This window comes from Callithrix jacchus, chromosome 2 (genome assembly GCF_049354715.1).
Source record: "Callithrix jacchus isolate 240 chromosome 2, calJac240_pri, whole genome shotgun sequence".
Classification (NCBI taxonomy): Eukaryota; Metazoa; Chordata; class Mammalia; order Primates; family Cebidae; genus Callithrix; species Callithrix jacchus.
In genome coordinates, this window is record NC_133503.1 from 174,454,362 (window position 1) to 174,475,543 (window position 21,182).

General features: G+C 37.8%; 1 long non-coding RNA gene across 1 annotated transcript in view; it reads left to right on the forward strand.

Moving 5' to 3' along the window:
* Positions 1-20,583, forward strand: part of LOC144581616 (uncharacterized) — a 60,968-nt gene extending 40,385 nt beyond the window's left edge. The window contains exons 4-5 of the long non-coding RNA XR_013532673.1: positions 11,347-11,446; positions 14,039-20,583. This is a non-coding gene — a long non-coding RNA (uncharacterized LOC144581616). The remainder of the gene's footprint in view (positions 1-11,346; positions 11,447-14,038) is intronic.
* The last annotated feature ends 599 nt before the right edge of the window (positions 20,584-21,182 follow it).

Consider the following 21,182-nt stretch of genomic DNA (forward strand, 5'->3'; position numbering starts at 1 on the left):
AATAATATTGTAGAGAGTGAAATGCTAAAAATGAGTGAGTGGAGGCTGTGATAGAGAGTCACAAGGGGATTTTCCTTGTATAGAAGGAACTGCAAGATATAAAGTGACAGTAAAGATGCAGTCTCTGGCATCAAATTGCTGACAGCCCAGGGGGTGGCTGAGATGTGGACCACTGAGAACCATTACTCCCTTGTGTGCTATTTCTCTAACAGAGTTCTGCCAAATCCTCATTTTGTAAGAGGTGTTAATCGGTATTTTGTAAAAACAATAAAAGTTCTGTGGTCAAATATATTTGGAAAGCATTGCATAGCAGCGTCGCTTCTCTTGGAGATTAGCAGTGCATGGTAAGTAGTACAATGCACTCTTGGCTCTGGGAAGCCCAGTAATAATAATGTATAAATATTCTTAATCCTATATTTCAAAGATATTTTTGATCTTGGATCCTGATTTCAGTTCAATAAGTGCTTTACCATCCAATGAATTTGAATGATACCAAAGAGATAAAGGTGTGTAAGTTATCATAAGTTTCCGCAGCATAAATGAACCAGTCTATTTCGTGAATTAAAAAACACAGCAATGGGAAATCTGGAAATAATTATGCTTTGGTAATGGCTATCATTGTCCAGTGATTTCCAGAAATGTCTTCTTAGTGGAACTGTGTTTTCAAATAGTGTGTAATTTTAGTTACTGGAGATAGTAACATATATAATGCTAATGTCGAAAGTGGAAACAATGGTCTAGTTCCTGCTTTGGTTGCTCTAGGATTATTATAAGGGTAATGTATGTTAGTGAAAAGTTAGAAAGAAGTTCAGTCTATGAAACTCTTTTCTTTTGAGTCTTGGCATTAGTCAGTTTGTGCACACATACACATCAACTTTTTTGAAATAATTTGTAAAGGTGTCAGCAGAGTTAAAGGAAATCAACAAGAGATTGAAATACTCTGAGCAGAGTTAGAAGAGTTCTCACCATGCCTGGTGCCAGCTTCAAGGGGGTGACTTTATGGAGTGATCTGCCTTAGATGAATGGTGCCTCTCCCCTTAGGAAAGCCTCATGACTTATAAGTATGGCAGACAGAGAACTGGAGAGATAAATACCAACCTATACTCCCTTTGCCTTCAAAATGGCTGCAGTCAGCTATAAGCAAAAGAGCAGAGGGACCTGCTGATCAATTTCATATAGGCCAGCTTTTGAGGCCAGAATAGGATGCAGAAGGTGATGAACTCATTTGGAGGGAAAAATAAACTACATTCAGCACAGGACCAGTTTATGTTCTCCATGTTAGAACTAGAACTCCAGATGAAACTCTATCTATCTGTTTTCATCTCTTAATTAACATGAGGAGTGTCCCCAGCCTCTGATGAAACAAACTACTGCAATAAGAATTGATATGACTGAGCTTTGAAAATGTTGATATATATGTGAAATGCCCATGCTATAAAGAGTCTGATACTATTTGCGTGTTAACTACAAAAACCATAATATTACATTTTAGACATCCATTAATACTGTAGCAGTGAGGCCCACACCCCACTGGGTTTCTTTTCCAGAGAATGTGTTCTAAGATTCCCAATGGATGCCTAAAATTGTGGATAGTACTGAACCCTAAATATACATACCTGTAATGAAGTTTTTATTTATAAATTAATTTATAAATTATAAATTATGCACAATAAGACATTGACAGCAGTTGCTAATGCTAATATAGAATAATTATTGCAATATACTGTAATGAAAGAATAACACTCATGTGAATGTGGTCTCTTCTAAATTTCTTACTGTATGGTACTCACATATTTTTGGACTATGGTTGACTGCAGAAAATGGAAACTGTGCAAAGCAAAGACAGTGGTAAGGGGAGATAACTGTATTAGTTAATAGGTGGGACCTGCTGGGAACTAATTAAGTCTATAAAAAGGACTGCAGAACTAGCTTAGGGCGGCATTTTTTGTTTCTTTCTTTTGTGCCTTCTGCCATGTAAAGATACAATAAGAGGGTGCTCACCAGACACAAAAACTACTGGCACCTTCATCTGGGACTTCCTAGCCTCCAGAACCATGAGAAATAAATTTATTATTGATAAATTACTAAGTCTCAGGTATTTTGTCATAGTGAGGCAAATAGACTGACACATGGTCTTTGTCCATTTAGACCACTATCTACCATCATCTCTTTGGATTCTCAGACTTATAACTTTTAAGAACTGCTATTTCTGCTGGGTGTGGTGGCTCATGCCTGTAATCCCAGCACTTTTGGAGGCTGAGATGGATGGATCATTTGAGGTCAGGAGTTTGAGACCAGCCTGGCCAACACAGTGAAACCTCATCTCTACTAAAAATACAAAAATTAGCTGGGTGTGGTGGCAGGTGTCTGTAGTTCCAGCTACTTGGGAGGCTGAAGCAGGAGAATTGCTTAAACCTGGGAGGTGGAGGTTGCAGGGAGCAGAGATGGTTCCACTGCACTCCAGTTTGGGTGACAGAAGGAGACTCCATTTCAAAAAAAAGAACTACTATTTCCTCCCACTGGAAGATGCTCTGCACATCTGTCATGTATCTGGCCGACTTTTTCTGCAGTAAACCATCACCACATCTCTGTCAGGTGACTCACATTGCTGTCACTGGGTGCCTTATTTAGCAATGAATCCCTAGTGTCTAACAGTGCCAGACTAGGTTCATTGCAGACATTTTGCAAATACTTGTTGGTTGAATGGCTAATTGTTCTGTTAATTAAATAATTCCTCCAGAGATCAAAATTAACTTTTGACTAATCAATTTTAATGGATTTTCCACTTGTAGCTCAGAAAAACATTGCCCTATAGAATTGTGAGGAGAAAACAACCTTTATTTTTCTTTGGCAAGTAGAACTCCCACCTGTCAAGTCTGATCTCTAGGCTAAAGATTTGGAATCTATACTGTAAATATAGTCTCTCTCTCTTTTTTAAAAATACACTCCAGCTTTAAATTAGTAGCTTTGAAACTATTGGCAAGAGAAGTCGATGGGAGGAAATTTCAGCTTAGCCCATGATTAATATAACAGCAGGTATATTACTATACTATTTTGCCAATTGGTTTTTGCAGCATGGAAATAATGATACTTGCTCTTTTGCTTTTCATAGTGATGATGGGGAGATTAAAGGGGAAACATCGTTGGTGAATTTGATCTCTGTGTATCAAAGCTGACATGACAGTGTAGCTCCCACATGAAGCTATTTTAAGCTTGAAATACTTCAGCCCAGTCCTTAGCTATCTAATGCCCTTTACACTTTCAAAAGTCACTGGCTTCTACTGCCAGTATCAAGAGCTGATCAAAGCTCTTATATTTAAATGACCACTATCCAGGGACAGGGAATTTCTATATCCTTATATGAAGCACCTTTGGCTCTATGCCTTCAACAGAGGACCATAAATGTCATACACAGAGCCAGAATGACCAGACATTTTCACTTTTATGCAGTAAAGGACAGTGCTAGGGTTTTTCTTACAGTTTCTAATGCAGAGTTACTGCCACAGGACATACTTGTGTTCAGTCAAAAGCTAGTTCGTAGGTAGAGTCATTTCATTTGAAGATTCTGTTCCCACATTATACAGAAAAGTGCTGCTGCTAACGTGGATACAGAGTGAGAATTCCTTTCTTTTTTTAAAAAATATTTTATTTCTTTTTTATTGCATTTTAGGTTTTGGGGTACATGTGAAGAACATGCAAGATTGTTGCATAGGTACACACATGGCAGTGTGATTTGCTGCCTTCCTCCCCATAAACTCTATCTGGCATTTCTCCCCATGCAATCTCTCCCCAACTCCCTACCTGACACTGTCCCTCTCCTATTTCCTCCAACAGACCCCAATGTGTGATGCTCCCCTCCCTGTGTCCGTGTGTTGTCATTGTTCAACACCCACCTATGAGTGAGAATGTGTGGTGTTTGATTTTCTGTTCTTGTTTCAATTTTCTGAGAATAATTGTTTCCAAGTTCATCCATGTCCCTACAAAGGACATGAACTCATCGTTTTTGATTGCTGCATAATATTCCATGGTGTATATGTGCCACATTTTCCCTGTCCAGTCTATCATCGATGGGCATTTGGGTTGGTTCCAGGTCTTTGCTATTGTGAACAGTGCTGCAGTGAACATTCGTGTGCATGTGTCCTTATAGTAGAACAATTTATAATCCTTTGGATACATACCCAGTAATGAGATTGCTGGGTCAAATGGAATTTCTATTTCTAGGTCCTTGAAGAATGGCCACACTGTCTTCCACAATGGCTAAATTAATTTACACTCCCACCAACAGTATAAAAGTGTTATCATTTCTTCATGTCCTCTCCTGGATCTGTTGTCTCCAGATTTTTTAATGATCGCCATTCTAACTAGTGTGAAATGGTATCTCAATCTAGTTTTGATTTGCATTTCTCTAATGACCAGTGATGATGAGCATTTTTTCATATGTTTGTTGGCCTCATGTATGTCTTCTTTTGTAAAGTGTCTTTTCATATCCTTTGCCCACTTTTGAATGGGCTTGTGTTTTTCTTGTAAATCTGTTTTAGTTCTTTGTAGATTCTGGATATCAGCCCCTTGTTAGATGGGTAGATTGCAAACATTTTCCCATTCTGTTGGTTGCCAATCCACTCTAATGACTGTTTCTTTTGCTGCGCAGAAGCTGTGGAGTTTGATTATGTCCCATTTGTCTATTTTGCCTTTTGTTGCCAATGCTTTTGGTGTTTTGGTCATAAGTCCTTGCCTATGCCTATGTCTGAATGGTTTTGCCTAGATTTTCTTCTAGGGTTTTTATGGTGTCAGGTCTTATGTTTAAGTCTTTAATCCATCTGGAGTTAATTTTAGTGTAAGGTGTCAGGAAGGGGTCCAGTTTCTGCTTTCTGCACTTGGCTAGCCAGTTTTCCCAACACCATTTATTAAACAGGACTCCTTTCCCCATTGCTTGTTTTGTCAAGTTTGTCAAAAATCGGATGGTTGTAGATGTGTTGTGTTGCCTCTGAGGCCTCTGTTTTGGTCTATATTCTCTGTTTTGGTACCAGTACCATGCTGTTTTTTTTTTAATTAGTTTTCTCTAGAGGGACAGAACTAATGGAATATATATATATATATATATATATATATATTCACACACACACACACACACACACACACACACACATATATATACATATATACATACATACATCTATAGGGGAGTTTTTTTTTGAAAGAAAAAAGGAGAGAAGAGGAAGAGAGAGGAAGAAAAGGATGGAGAGAGAACAGGAATATTGCTTTATTTTAAAAATGGGTATTGATAATGGCTGATCAATATTTTGTGTATTTAAAGTGGAGAATGTATATTTTGTGTATTTAAAGTGGAGAGCTCTGTAAATATTTATTAAGTTTACTTGTTCTGGATCTGTGTTCAAGTCCTGGATATCCTTATTAATTTTCTGTCTCTTTATGGTTCTTATGTATCTGGGTGTTAGGATTGTTAGCTCTTATTGTTGCATTGATCCTTTTACCACTGTATCTTTGTTGCTTTGAAATCTATTTTATCAAATGCGAGAATTGCAACTCCTGCTTTTTGTTTATTTATTTATTCTTGCTCTCCATTTGGTTGGTAAATTTTTCTCCAACCCTTTGTTTTGAGTCTTTGTGTATCTTTGGATATAAAATGGGTCTGGATGTAGCATACCATTAGGTTTTGGCTGTATCTTTTGATTGGGGGATTTAGTTGATTTAAATTTAGGGTTACTGCCATTTGATGTTAACTGGCTATTTTATCCATTCATTGATGTAAATTCTTCTTTATGAGGCAGGTGGATCACGAGGTCAAGAGATCAAGACCATCCTGGTCAACATGGTAAAACCCTGTCTCTACTGAAAATACAAAAAATTAGCTGGGCATGGTGGTGCGTGCCTGTAATCCCAGATACTCGGGAAGCTGAGGCAGGAGAATTGCCTGAACCCAGGAGGTGGAGGTTGCGGTGAGCCGAGATCACGCCATTGCACTCCAGCCTGGGTAACAAGAGTGAAACTCCGCCTCAAAAAAATAATTCTTATGTTGATGCTCTTTACTTTTTGTATATTTTTAGAAAGGCTAATACTGGTTGTTCCTTTCTATGTGTAATACTTCTTTTAGAAGTTCTTGTAAAGCAGGCCTGGTGGTAATAAAATCTCTGAGTACTTGCTTGTTCATAAAAGATTTTATTTTTCCTTCAATTGTGAGGCTTAGTTTGGCAGGGTATGAAATTCTGGGCTGAAAGTTCTGTTCTTTAAGGATGTTGAATATTGGCCCCCACTCTCTTCTGGCTTGTAGGGTGTCTGCTGAGAGATCTGCTGTAAGTCTAATAGGCTTCCCTTTGTGGGTAACCTAACCTTTCTCTCTGGCTGCCCTTAGTATTTTCTCCTTCATTTCAACGCTGGTGAATCTAATGATTATGTGCCTTGGGGTTGCTCTTCTTGAGGAATATCTTTGTGGGGTTCTCTGTATTACCTGGGGTTGAATAGTGTCCTGCTTTGCTAGATTGGGAAAATTTTTCTGGATAATATCCTGAAGAGTATTTTCCAGCTTGGATTCATTCTCCCCATCACATTCAGGTACACCTATCAAACGTAGATTAGGTCTTTTCACATAGTTCCATATTTCTTGGAGACTTTGCTCATTCCTTTTTATCCTTTTTTCTCTATTCCTGTCTTCTCGTTTTATTGCATTAAGTTGGTCTTCGACCTCTGATATCCTTTCTTCTGCTTGATCAATTCGGCTATTCAAACTTGTGCATATTTCACTAAGTTCTCTTGTTGTGTTTTTCAACTCTGTTAGTTCATTTATATTCCTCTCTATATTGTCTATTCTTTTTAGCATTTCATCAAACCTTTTTTCAAAGTTCTTAGTTTCTTTACATTGGGTTAGAACAAGTTATTTTAACTCCCAGAAGTTTCTTATCATCCAACTTCTGAAGCCTACTTCAGATAATGGAACACAGTCATTTTCCATCAGAGCTTGTTCCGATGCTGATGAGGAACTGTAATCCCCTGTAGAGGGAGAGGGGTTCTGATTTTTTGTATTCTCGGCCTTTTTAGGCTGATTTCTTCCCTTTATTATAAATTTATCCATCTGTCATCTTTACAATTACCACCTTTCTAATTAGGTTTCTGAGTGGATGTCCAATTTATTGATTCCCAGTGCTGGGATCCGAGCAACCCACTGCCCTGGCTGAAATAGCAGTGATAAGACTGATGGTGTTCTTCTGCCCCGGAATCTTTGGTCTGGCTTCCTTCTTGAGTCCGCAACAAGTGGCTCTGCCTTCCCGGAACTCCAAACACCAGTCAGTAGGGGAACCAGTCCTGTTTACTCTGCATGAAGAGCTGCCACGCTGAGGTGCTGGCAAAACTGCTGCGCCGGCCACAAGAGTCACGCTGGCGACCTGTGGGGCTTCTCCACTGGAAATCTTCTGGTCCATGAGTGACGAAAATTTGTCTGAAAGTGTGGCGTCCTCTCGTTCTCTGCGCTTTCCCTGGGAGCTACAATCCCAAGCTGTTAGCGATCAGCCATCTTGGATCTCCATGCTGTTTTGATTACTGTAGCCTTGTAGTATAGTTTGAAGTCTGGTAGTGTGATGCCTCTTGCTTTGTTCTGTTTGCTTAGAATTAACTTGGCTATGCGGGCTTCTCTTCCATATGAAGTTTAAGGTGGTTTTTTCCAGTACTGTGAAGAAGGTCATTGGTAGCTTTATCGGGATAGCATTGAATCTGTAAATTACTTTGGGCAGTATGACCATTTTCACAATATTGAATCTTCCTAACCATGAACATGGAATGTTTTTCCATCTGTTTGTGTCCTCTCTTACTTCATTGAGCAGTGATTGGTGGTTCTCCTTGAAGAGGTCCTTTACATTCCTTGTTAGTTGTATTCCTAGGTGTTTTATTCTCTTTATAGCAATTGTAAATGGCAGTTTGTTCTTGATTTGGCTCTCTTTAAGTCTGTTATTGGTGTAGAAATGCTTGTGATTTTTGCACATTGATTTTGTATCCTGAGACTTTGCTGATGTTGCTTATCAGTTTCAGGAAATTTTGGGCTGAGACAATGGGGCCTTCTGGATATACAAACATGTCGTCTGCAAATAGAGACAATTTGATTTCCTCCTTTCCTATTTGAATACCCTTTATTTGTTTTTCTTGCTTGATTGCTCTGGCTAGAACTTCCAATACTATATTGAATAGGAGTGGTGAGAGAGGGCATCCTTGTTTAGTGCCACATTTCAAAGAGAATGCTTCTAGTTTTTGCCCATTCAGTATGATATTCACTGTTGGTTTGTTGTAAATAGCTTTTATTATTTTGAGATATGTTCCATCAATACCTAGTTTTTGAGGATTTTTAGCATAAATGGCTGTTGAATTTTGTCAATGGCCTTCTCTGCATCAATTGAGATAATCATGTGGTTTTTGTCTTTGGTTCTGTTTATGTGGTAAATTACGTTTATAGACTTGCGTATGTTGAACCAGCCCTACCTGGCAGAGTGAGAATTCTTGATTGGAAGGAAACAGCAGAAACTGGATATGGCATGAGGGGCATAGAGATCTGGTGTCAGTTATAAAGCAGAGCTTAGAAACACAACAGTCTGTCTAGAACTGTAAAGGGTTGGAGATCTTACACAAATGGTAAGTTAAAAAGTGAGCTTGCCACAGTTTCATGGGTGCAGGCAGAAGACACAGAGTCCTGGTTTGGGACAAAGGACTTTACCACTCACAGCCTGGCACAGCAGGGCATGGGAGCTTCACATCAGGATCCATTCCTCTTGCCCAGTGATCCCACAGGGATCCAGGTGGATTCTCTGAATGCAGTGGGTGATACAACCTGAGCTTAGGGAAACTCCAATCTTGTGAAGGGAGGCAAACAAAGCTGCCCCTTTTCCTCGGGAAAGATACTCTATTATTTTGGTCAGGAAACAAATCTGCCCTTTGCCCCAGTGGAAACCTTCTCTCTATCTTTCAAAGTTGTTTGCCACCCAAACATTCTTGAAAAGATAATAACAAAAGCTAACAATGCCTCTACTCAGAGGATGTATGTGCAGAAATGTGAAAAACCCATGGAAAATTGTCACCCAAAAGTCATGAGGCATCGCACTGGCTCCTCAATACACTCAGTTGCTAATATTTTACCCTTTCTTGGGAGTATCACCTCTCCACTGATTGTGCTTATAAATAGGTAGAATATATCTATATCTATCAATACAGATATATCTATCTATATCTATCTACTATCGATATAGATATATCCATCTGTATCATCAGCCCAGTCAAAAGCCAAAGGTGTTTCATATAAGGATATAGAAATTCCCTGTCCCTGGACAGTGGTCCTTTAAATGTAAGAGATTTGACCAGCTCTTGACTGGTCTGTCTATCTGTCTCTATTGATAGATAGATGTAGATAGAATATATCTATATCTGTATTCAAATTGCCCTCCAAGGCATACATGTTTTTAAATGACTTTAAACAGTTAATCAAAGGTCTCATATTCTGAGGCCTGTGTAAGTCACTATTTTTCCTGAGGATTTCTGTTCTGCTCAACCATCAATCACTCAATGGGAAACTCTGCAAAGGTGGCATATGAGATAGATTCATTAATGAATTTAATCCACTTATGTACACACTAGGAATGCAGGGGGATATTTTATTGTATTTCCAACCAAGAGAAGCTATTTAATAATAAATTACATCTGTCATTTGATTTATATTTTTATATTCACTTTTTTTGGATCACTGTTGTTAGACTATTGGATTCCAGGTTTTCTTGTACATCAGAATCCCTTGGTGATTAAAAATATATATATATTCAGGTTCTCCAGCTTCTCTCTCAGAGGTTCTTACTCAAGAGGGTTAGTATTTCTGGAGCACTTAATTTGAAAATCTTCTAAATTAAGTGATTTTAAAGGGTAGCTGGGAGTAGGTACTTGCAGATTTTAACTGTATTTTCACATTTATTAATACTTGGTTATTTATGACTTAAGAAGAAAACATTTAACAACTAAAATGTAAGGAGCTGAAGAACATTCTAATGACAACCCAGTCATTTTAACTGGGAAGACAATACAGCTTCAGCAAAAGTATGGGAATAAATTATTTTACACTTTGAGCATCTTTGATGCTTTGAGAAAAGCTCTGGTCCAAGAACTGTTAGGAAAAAAAATCAAGAGGTGTGAAAGAGCTGATGATTTCAAAAGGCTAGAATCACTCACAGTTTCATCAGAACGGAGCCATGTGAGTGGAGAGAGCTGTGGTACAAGCACAGGGGCAGGGGGAGTGTCCCAGCAGCACCTCCAGGCCCGGGGCCAGCAGAGCATGCCGAGGGTGTTTATGCAAGTGACGAGCCATGCCAAGGAAGCAAGGGAGAGGCAGAGCAGAAATTTAGTATTTTGGCAAAGTTTGAAGGAATGCCAGTTTTTAGAGGATTGCACAGGAGAAATTTCTAGATTCCAATTCTCAATTAATTCAATCACTTCTAGCAGCCTCATGAACATCCAGTGATGATGATGATGATGATGATGATGATCATTAGTTATTCACCTTCTATGCCTCTGGCTGTTTAGTAGGAATGGTGCATTGTGGGGGTGGGGGTGGGAGTGGGGGACTTACCCAACTAAGAATTTGCTGCACCTTCTAGTCGTAGCTCCATGCTTCTAATGAGCCCTGTGATCTCTGATAAATCTAATCTCTCCTGGTCTCGGCTTCCTAATCTAATATATAAGTTGTGTTCATCAGATTGATAACAAAAGCTAACAATGCACTCAGAGGATGTATGTGCAGAAATGTGAAAGACCATGGAGAATTGTCACCAAAAATCATGAGGCATTGCACTGGCTCTTCAGTACACTCAGTTGTCATTCTATAGCCTAATGCTGTCCCTAACAAAATCTAACTAAAGCAAAATTTAAAATTAGAAAGTGATAACATTTAAAAATAGATACAAGTGGACAGTAAGGTGAAAGTTTGAACTAGGATTCTTTGTTCTAAGATTATGTTTATCCTGCTTTTTGGTGGTTATGCTTTCTTTGTTTTAGATGATAATTGTAAAGAGTTTTATTTACATATTTTTAAGATTTTACTTTTCTGCATGGCAGCAGTAAGAACAGTTTTATGCTGATTCTAATTTGTGTGCATTTCTGTGTGTGTGTGTGGTGTGCTTGTGTGTTTGTATCCTGAAATTCATAAGTCTGGGAATGGTATGGAAAATTGTTTGGCAGTTTCTAGGAAGATTAAATATAGAATGATCATATGACCCAGTAATTTCACTCCTAGGTATATATCCAAAGGTATTGAAAGCAGGGACCTGAACAGATATTTGTATACCAATTTCATCATGGTATTATTCCCAGGAGCCAAAAGCTGGAAACAATCCAAGTGTCTTTCAACGGATGAATGAATAAACAAAATGTCATATAAACACACAGTGGAATATTATTCAGCCATGAAAAGGTATGAAATTTTGATTAATGTTACAAATACAGATGGACTTGAAAACATTATGCTTAGTGAAATAAGCGGATACTGAAGGGAAAATATCATATGATTTCCTTTATATGAGATATTTGGAGTAGTGAAATTTATAGAGATACAAAAAAGAATAGAGGTTACCAGGGGCTGGGGGGAGGAAGGAAGGGGGTATTTACTATTTAATTGGTACAGAGTTTTTGTTGAGAATGAAGAAAAAATGGAGAGTATAGATACTAGTACTAATTACACAACATTATAAATGTATCTAATGACACTGAATGTACACTTACAAATGGTTATGACAAACATAATGTTATATATAATTGCCACAATTTAAAAAGTTCAAAAACGACTGGGCCACATGGCCTCTCAATTTTTATGTCCTTCTAATATCTCATTATAAACCTGTGTCTGCTTAGTAATATGCCAGTAGTTCTGCTGATTCCAGGTTATAGTTAAAGATCAAGAGGTACTGCTCAATAATAAAGCCTGTGATTAATATTATATTTACAGTATAATTTCAACTCTGTGAGAGGACAAGAAAGAACAATGAAAGTGTTTTTTGTAAATTGTGAAATAATTTCCATAGATTTCTGTGTTTTCTAAATTTGCATTAGCATTTTAAAATAAAAGTTATTAAAACAAAGTTTATTAATAAGAGTTTTAAAAGCAGATTAGTGTGAAAGGCAGACTTTTGTTTTTTTCCTTTGGTTTGAGATGGAGTTTCGCTCTGTCACCAGACTGGAGTACAATGGTGTAATCTTGGCTCACTGTAACCTCCACCTCCCAGGTTCAAGGATTCTCCTGCCTCACAGCCTTCCAAGTAGCTGGGACTACAGGCACATGCCACTATGCCCAGCTAATTTTTATATTTTTAGTAGAGAGGGAATTTCACCATGTTGGCCAGGTTGGTCTTGAGTTCTTGATCTTGTGATCCACCTGCCTCAGCCTCCCAAAAAGTGCTGGGATTACAGGCGTGAGCTACTGTATCCTGCTGATAGTCAGAATTCTATGATGGCATCTAATTATCCTTATCTCCTGGTCTTCATGCTTTTGCATAATCCCCTCCCCTTGAGTGCCTGTTGCACCTAGTGACTTGCTTCTAACCAATTAAATATTGTCAAAATCCATGATTAGGTTATGAAGACTGTACCTCTCAATTTGCCAACAGATTCCTTAAGGTCTTCTTGACTTCCAGGCTTTCATGAAAGAAACTGTCATATTGAAACATGTGATGGTTAATTTTATGTGTCAACCTGGTTAGGTCATCGTCTTTGTCCACTCCGGCTACTATAACAAACTATCACAGACTGAGTGGCTTATAAACAATAGAAATTTGTTAATCAGTTTTGGAGTCCAAGGTCAAGGTGTTGGGCAGATTTGGTGCTTGGTAAGGGCCTGATTTCTGGTTCATACAAACCCATCTTTTTACTATAACTTCACATGGCAGAAGGGGCAAGGAATTTCTCTGGGATCTCTTTTGTAGGTGCAGTAATCCCATTCACGAGGGCTCGCTAATTAACTCCTGAAGGCCCAACTCCTAATAACATCACATTAGGGGTTAGGGTTTTAGCATATGAATTTGTGGGGGAACACAAACGTTTGGCCTATTGCCACCATGGTACCCAGTTTTTGGTGAAACACTAGTCTAGATGTTACTCTGAAGGTGTTTTTTTAGATGTGAGTAACATTTAAATCAGTAGACTTGGAGTAAAGCAGATCACCCTCCATAGTGTGGGTGGGCCTCTTCCAATCAGTTGAAGGTCTTAAGAGAGGAAGAAAGATTCTGTTAGTAGACTGCCTTCAGACTTGAGCTGCAACATCAATTTGCCCTCCAGCCTCCTGTCCTGTGCCTCACATTTCAGATTTTCCAGCCCCCACAAACTCATGGACCAATTCTATAAAAAATGAATCTCCTATTGGTTCTGTTTTTCTGGAGAATCCTGACTAACATAGAGAAGTCCACATGGCAAGGACCTGAGGACAGTCTCTGTCCATCAACTAGTGAGGAACTGAATCCAGTTCAATAGCCTGAGACGTACTGAATCCTCCCAACAGCCTCTGATCATGGAGGCAGAGCTTTTCTACTTGAACGTTGATTGGAAACTTGTGCGAAACCCTTGAAGAGGGGACAGAATAAGCTCTGCCGAGACTTTCTGCTCACAGGAAAGGCAAAGACTAAAGAACGCTCCAGGAGGGAGAGGAGGATGATTTGGTACATGGGCCTCTTGACATGTATTTGAGCACCTATGTGTCATTTTATTTTCTAGAGATTTCTATATGTTTTTCTAGAAAAGAAATACCCAAGGAAGTCATTAATATGTATGTGTGTGTTTTTAAAATTTGAAATGGAAGCAAGAGTAAGTGAGAAAAAGAGAACAAGAGCGATAAAAAAGAAACAGACAGAGACAGATAAAGACCAAGAAAGAGAAAGAAAACATAGGTTTTCTGCATAAATGAGGAAATAGTATACACGCTTTGGATTTTAAAACATTAACCCTGAAAGTAGTATGTTGAATGGGAAGAATTTGGGCACCTTCAGATCACTGTAGTAATTTTTTTTTTTGTCTTCAGACTCAACATTTCACTTTTACAAATTTCCTCTTTGAATCACATCTAATATTTGAAGAACCAGAGATTCAAAATAAGGACAGAAGTGTCAAATCATGCTTTGAGCAGAACACAGGCAGCAAAAAGTTTTAAAGTCTGAGGATTTATTTCTGACCCTCCAAGTGACTTGCAATGCAGTGGTCCATGCTACTGTGAAATCTCTCTGAAGATCGCCAGTGCAAAACATGGGTGGATTCACAGAGTTTTGCAGGGGTAATTCATGTTTGTAAATACTCCACGACCCTTGCCTTAAAGACGGTATTGAAGAACAAAGTACTATTTTCAAGTGACTGCTCATCTTGTACCCATGAACTCCACAGGCTAAAGTAGTTTGTGTAGTTTACTTAATGCTTCTTGTGTTTGGTTTTGCTGACCGCTAGACATAAAAGAAATACAGAGGGTATAAAGAATATTTTTTTTATTAAGAACTTCCTGCCCCATAGCAAATTTCACACTGAATTTAAGGGCATTCTTTTTGCTTTACATAGTGTTTCTTGAATCTAAGCAGATACCTACAACCAAGCAGTTTTATATATCTTTAGATCTAGCTGTAAATTAAGAACAAAGGTTGTTACCTTAGGGATGTCCTCAGTATAACTTTGGAGAGAGGTAAGGCCACCCAGGAGGTTCCTGCATCGATCATGCACAGGTAAGTGTGTCTTTCTCTTGCATTGGAAACATGCTGAAATGAGACGCAGGGCTGCCCTGCAGTAGCTCTGAAAGGGTGTTGCATATTCCTGCATCCCAATCTCCCTTCAATATGACTATTTCAAAGGTGTCCTCATCTGTATAATTTTGCAAATTGTGAGAAATGTGGCTGAGTGGCTTTCACATGGCAGCTGAAGAGGAGGAGAACATGTGTTGAAACTGTCACCAATTTAAGCTTGTTTTTGCTTTAGGGTGTCTTACACTTTGGTGGAGAAGCGGGGGAGGGTTTTCAGCACACCCACTTCTTCAGTAGGTATTGAATTGCCTGCATAATTACCTTTCTTCAAGTTTGTCTCAATGCCAAGAGAAAACTTACTTGCTGGCTTTTTAGAATACACTGTGAGTGTGTTTTATCATTTTTTTCAGTCTCTTTCAGGTACTATGGTTAGTTATTTGCTCTACCTCACAAGCATTTGATTAGCCTGTATAAATGTCAGCCTGAGTGAATGGTTTCACTTTATGTAGTGTCTGGAAGTCTAACTAATGATACCATTATAAAGTGAGGAAAGGAAACAACTATAAGAATCACAGTCCTTCTTGGAAATTGTCTTGTTCCTTCTGATTTGTGAAGTCTACCAATTGCTAAGAGTTCCTTGATTGAGCCTAATAGTCCTTGAACACAGGGATGGAGTTGAGTTTCAATGCAATTGAGTCACAAACTATACAGGATTTTGTAGACTCACATTGATTACAGCCCAGCAAATGAGGAGAGGCAAAAAAACCTCATGCCCATAAGATTATCTCTTAGGCTCATCTACCTCAAGTGTTTTCTATCAGTGTTAGCATATTTGTCCCAGTTTTCTGGACTAAGTCCTTGTGAGGAATTATAACTCACTTTTTTTTAGCACCATCTCTGAATCACGTCAGTCGCTGTTTTCTGTCAATTACGTGCAGCACAGGCTTCTCTTTGCTAGTCTCCTACTTCTTCGGCTTTTGTCTTCCTGATTGCTATGAGTTTTCTTACTACAACTTTGCCAGTTTTTTCTCAGCCCCCTTCCTCACCTCCCCTTCTTCCTCTAATCCCTTAGCTGCTGTTATTCCCAGAAATTTACCTTGTGCTTGCTTCCCTCCTCAGTCTAAGTTCTTTTACTTAGCAATCTCATCTTACCCTCATTTGATAATTACCTAAATGCTAATGATTGCCACATGTCTACATTTTATCTGGACTGCCCCAGTGATGTTTGGATTAATGCAGTCCGTCCCGCCTACCCATTTGAGTTTTACAGGCACCTCAGGTTGACCCTGTTCGTAACTCAGTCCACTGTCCTGTCCTCCCTTGAATCATCCTCTCCAATTCTGAATGACCATTACTGACACCCCACCCACTGAGCTGGCTGACAAAGACGAATGTCTGTAATCATCTTAGATGTTTTCTTTTTTACTCGTTCTATCCAATCAGCCCTATAACCCAGTCAGTATCTTCTATTTTCACTCTCAAATATTTCTAGAGTCTCTTCTTATTTTTCCATCACTTCCACTGCTGCACAAGTCTAATGCTCCTTTCTCATTGGAATTCTTCTAACAGTATCCTAACTAGATTCCCTTTTTCCACTTTCATCTTGTCCTAATTTATGCCTGACTTCTAAAACCCAATCTGACCATACTGCTCTTATAATTAGAATAATATTCTTTTATCTGAAAAGTCAATATCAAGCCCAATAATATGACCCAGGGTACTGCCTTTGTCTTTTTTTTTTTTGAGACGGAGTTTCGCTCTTGTTACCCAGGCTGGAGTGCAATGGTGCAATCTCGGCTCACCGCAACCTCCGCCTCCTGGGTTCAGGCAATTCTCCTGCCTCGGCCTCCTGAGTAGCTGGGATTACAGGCACGCACCACCATGCCCAGCTAATTTTTTGTATTTTTAGTAGAGTCGGGGTTTCACCATGTTGACCAGGTTGGTCTCGATGATCTCTTGACCTCGTGATCCACCTGCCTCGGCCTCCCAAAGTGCTGGGATTACAGGCGTGAGCCACTGCGCCCGGCCATGCCTTTGTCTTCTGTATTATATCACAAAGCCCTCTTCCTGCAAACTGACCCCTTTCATCCGACATTAGTAACTTGTACTCAACCTTAATGACTCAGTTCAAAGCATAATCTACTCAAGTCACCTTCCTTTTCCCATTTAGGCTTGGCTAAGTGTCTCTCCTCCTACGTCGAAAGCTACATATACACAACATTGTCACTGCCAGCTTGCAGGAGAATGAGGTCCAACATCGTGCAAGCTCCTCAATAGCAGAATCCCTGCATCCTTCTACTCCTAGTCTCCTGTGGTGCCTAGACCATACTCGTTGCTCAATAAATGTTAATCTGACCAACGATATTCCAGATTCTTATGATTTCAAAGATTACCACAATAGTTTCATAACTCATCTTATTGTCTCCAAAGCATTCTTGCCACAATCCATCTTGCACACAGCTGATAGATGAATAAAGCACTGCTTTTATGGTTTTTTCTCCTACTTAAAAATCTACAAAAGCTTCACAATGCTTTATGAAGACTTAGGATCAAATTTATCTGTCTTTCCTGGTGTGAGTGGTTCTGTCTCACCTATTCAAATCCACTCAAATTGATTGTTCAATTCAGATGCTCTTTTCAGCATCTGAGTTCTCCTTTGTCACCATCTGTCCTAGTTCAATAATTATCAACCTTCACCTTTCGATAAGTGTTTAGTATTTACAAAGGACCTTTAGAATCCATGCTCATTCCTTCCTCCAGTAATTTTTACTTCTTTTTTTCTGCTGGAGTATTTCACTTTTTGGGTGCCTAATTGAAATTCTATTTTCTTAAAGGTCCAAATCACAATGATGACTTCTATGACACCTTCTACAAGAAAATCAGCCCATAGCAGTTTATCCCACAATTTATATTTTTCTATAAAAAGACAGTGTTTTGTTTTTTTAACCATACTATTTCTCCCGCTCTAGATACCTTCCCCCTTCCAAGATTTTTACTTTTATTTTCAAAGCTGCATATTTTATCTTTCCAACTGGCATTAAAGTTTCCCAAAGGTAGTGGATAAAAAGTCTTTCTGTATTTTCATACATCATCTCTGGAATAGAATAAATTCTCTCCGTGGGAGGTATGTACTAAGATTTTTCTTCCCCTTCTGTGAAATACATTTATTTTCTTGTCACACTTAAATTTATTTCTGAAAGATATTTGATACAGCCATAAGTTTATTTTTAGTTCTTATAATATTTTTGGAGAGTCAAATATTCAGAAAAATTATATTTTTGATGTCTTGACATTGATCTTGATGCAATTCTTAAAAAACAAGATTTTGCTCTATAATTTGTGAGACTACTCTTCCATGCACAAAAAAGAACTCTAATATAATTGTATCAATATGACAGCAATTATATAAACTAGGTCTGAAATAAAGGAGAGGTTGAGTTGTTTTTGTTTTCTAATCCAGTGGAAGTAAGGTAATAGAAACACATTATCTAGAAAAAAAGGATGTTAGTTTACAATTTTATTTTCCTTTGGTTGCCTATCATGAATTTCTTATTTTTTTACACGCATTAGCAGTATTATGTTGAAATAATAAATACCTATACCATGAACACTAGGTTTTTGCCTAAGAAAAAGTATTTTTTAAATTGAATAATGTTGGCAAAAACAATGATTGTAACACAAAGATAAAGTATCATGTTCTGTATAATGAGATCTACTGTTTAGCTAACAACCACTTTTTCACATGTTATAATTGGGTAGGATTTATAGTTCAGGTTAAAGCTTCACAAGCAACCAAATTTTGGAGGTTTTTAAAATGTAAATTCGGTGATAACAATAAATCCCCCAGGGGAGCCCAGCATTATTTACAAAGTCAACTGGGCTGTGACAGTGATCCTTCTTTTTGTCTTTTCTATACTTCTAATTCTATATTCCAGCTTTTTTCAGAGCTCTACAACCTATAACTTAAACAGCGTATATCAGACACACTAAAGTCTGCTCTTCCCATCAGGGGACTTGTGCAATTGACTTGATGTCCTGGTGAGAAGATGAGCAAATTGGTATGGGGCAGAAGGTCAATCTGCATTCATGGTGTGCTAATGTCTTTGTAGATGAAAAAATTATAATAACCCTCTTGGATATACCACACTGTATTTTTTTTTAAAGATGTGCAAATTCTTTGAAGATATTTAAAATGAAATTGAACTGGCAATTTTATCATGGTGCTACTTACTGAGAGCTTTCTCCCTCTTTTGGTCTCTGTTACAGTGACCTGAAGGACCAGTTTGGAGGGTATTTTCATGGGAAACAACGTTGTCCTGGAACTTCTTGTCAGACAGGCATCCAGTAACCTTCATTCTTTTCATTTATTAATCCCATATCCAATGGGTGGTAATTTAATAAGAGTTGCCTACTATTCTTTAATTTTTAATGAGCCCAGCACATCTGAATTTCAAAACATTAAATCCCAGTATTTGTTTCAATGTTCTGTGTCTTGCAGTATTGAGAAGATATTTCTGGTAAAATCAATTAACTAAAAGTCAGTCATCGGGGGTCTGTCATTCTGAGTCTCAAGCCAACATGTGCTATATAAACACGATTAAAAAAAAAAACACCCTGGTGTAAAAGAGGTCAATTGCTGCATCATGACATTAAAAATTGGAATGTGACATGTCAACAACTTTAATTGAGTTAAGTGTTCCATGAAAAGAATAAAAGAAGTCAAAATGAGAAACAAGGTTCTTCATTATTTCCAAAATTGTTGATGCAGGAACTTTTTTTAATGTGGGAGAATTTTGCATCTCTGAAATAAACATTAAAGTTTCAGTTGATTTCTCTGAAAAACAATATTAAGCACCTCCATCAATAGAAAGGCTAAGACTTGATGAGCTATTTATAGGATCTTTAGTAATTCTTGCTCTTTTTAATTTTAAAAAAGAATAATAATAAATTCAACAAGATTATTTTAGAAGGTATAATTATTTATAAATCCTAAAGAGGATTTCTTAACTATGGGGTACTTTGTCTTTTATCAGTCTGTTTCCAAACCATCTTTCTTCCCTTATTAAAAAAGTAACTTTTTATTTAAAAGAAACGACACATTTGCATAGCATAAGATGTGTAGACCTTAAGTGTTCCAGTTTGATAGGTTTTGACAATTGCGTGCACTTGTAAAAAAGAGGAAGCTTCATCGTCTCAGAAAGTTTCCTCAGGATCCTTCCTAAGCAATCCCCAGTAGGTAAAACTACTTTCTTATTTCTGTAATCAAAGATGAGTTTTATCTGATTTAGAATTTCAATCAAGTGGAATTGTACAGTAAGTATTTAAAACAGTGTTCTCGAGATTCACCAGTGTGCCTGTAGAAATAGAGTCTGTATCAGTAGTTTGCTCTTTTTGTTGCTAATTAGGATGTGGAACTAACACAATTTGTTTTTCTGTTTTCATGTTGATAGACATTTGGATTGTTTCCAATTTTTGTCTCACACTTTCTGAAGCTGCTCTGTTGAATTACACTTCATAGAAATGCACCATCTTTTACCCTGTTCCTCTCCCACATGAGCAGCCAAAGCTGTTTCTTGATTTGTCTGAAGAAGTTGGGCAATTTTAAATGAGAAATGGAAACAAAACATGTTTGCCATTGCTGAATAATTTAGCTATGGCTGTTAATGCTTTAGAACAGTTGTTTTTGTCTTAAAAGAAACAAAATTTATTAGGGTGCCTACTGAACATACTTGGCAAATCATAAAGATAGTGTATAAGTTGTTGTAATTTATGTAAATGATATATATTTGTGCAATACTTAAAAATACTTGTTCTATTCAATAAATCATCTTTATTTCACTTAAAAGATTTAAAAGTTTCCTGTCCAGTAATGTGCTTTCTTTCTTTTGGAAGTTTAAGTAATCAAGGTATGCAAAGATACAGATTTGTGTGCATATATTTTTAGCTATCAAGAAAATGCATGTTCTAAAATGCCATAATTATGTTTAAAGCAATACCTCTGTCCAAAAGACTGTAATTATTTAGAATAAAGTGGGCATACTGTTAGCATAATTTACCTCATTGTTCAAAATAGCCATAGAAGTGGTCCTACTTCAGGTGATTGACAACTGTTAAAAGTCTCAAGGGATGGGCCCAAATAGCAAATTAAAGACATGGCTTCACATGTTCCTTAGCCTGTCATTTTGCTGCATCTGATTTTACATTATGATTTTGATATAAAATTAAAATTTCCATAATCGATGATGTTTTTTCTTTTTCTCTCTAAACCATTAGCTCCTTGTGAATAGGGTTTGTCTTTTGTTCACTTCTTTGCCTTTGAACCCTAACGTGCAGCCCAATGCCAGAATGTAGTAAATAAACATTGGTAGGATGATTGGATACCTATGTATACCATGACCAGAACTGATTGATATGTGTCCTGTTTAACTGCATCAAATATCATGC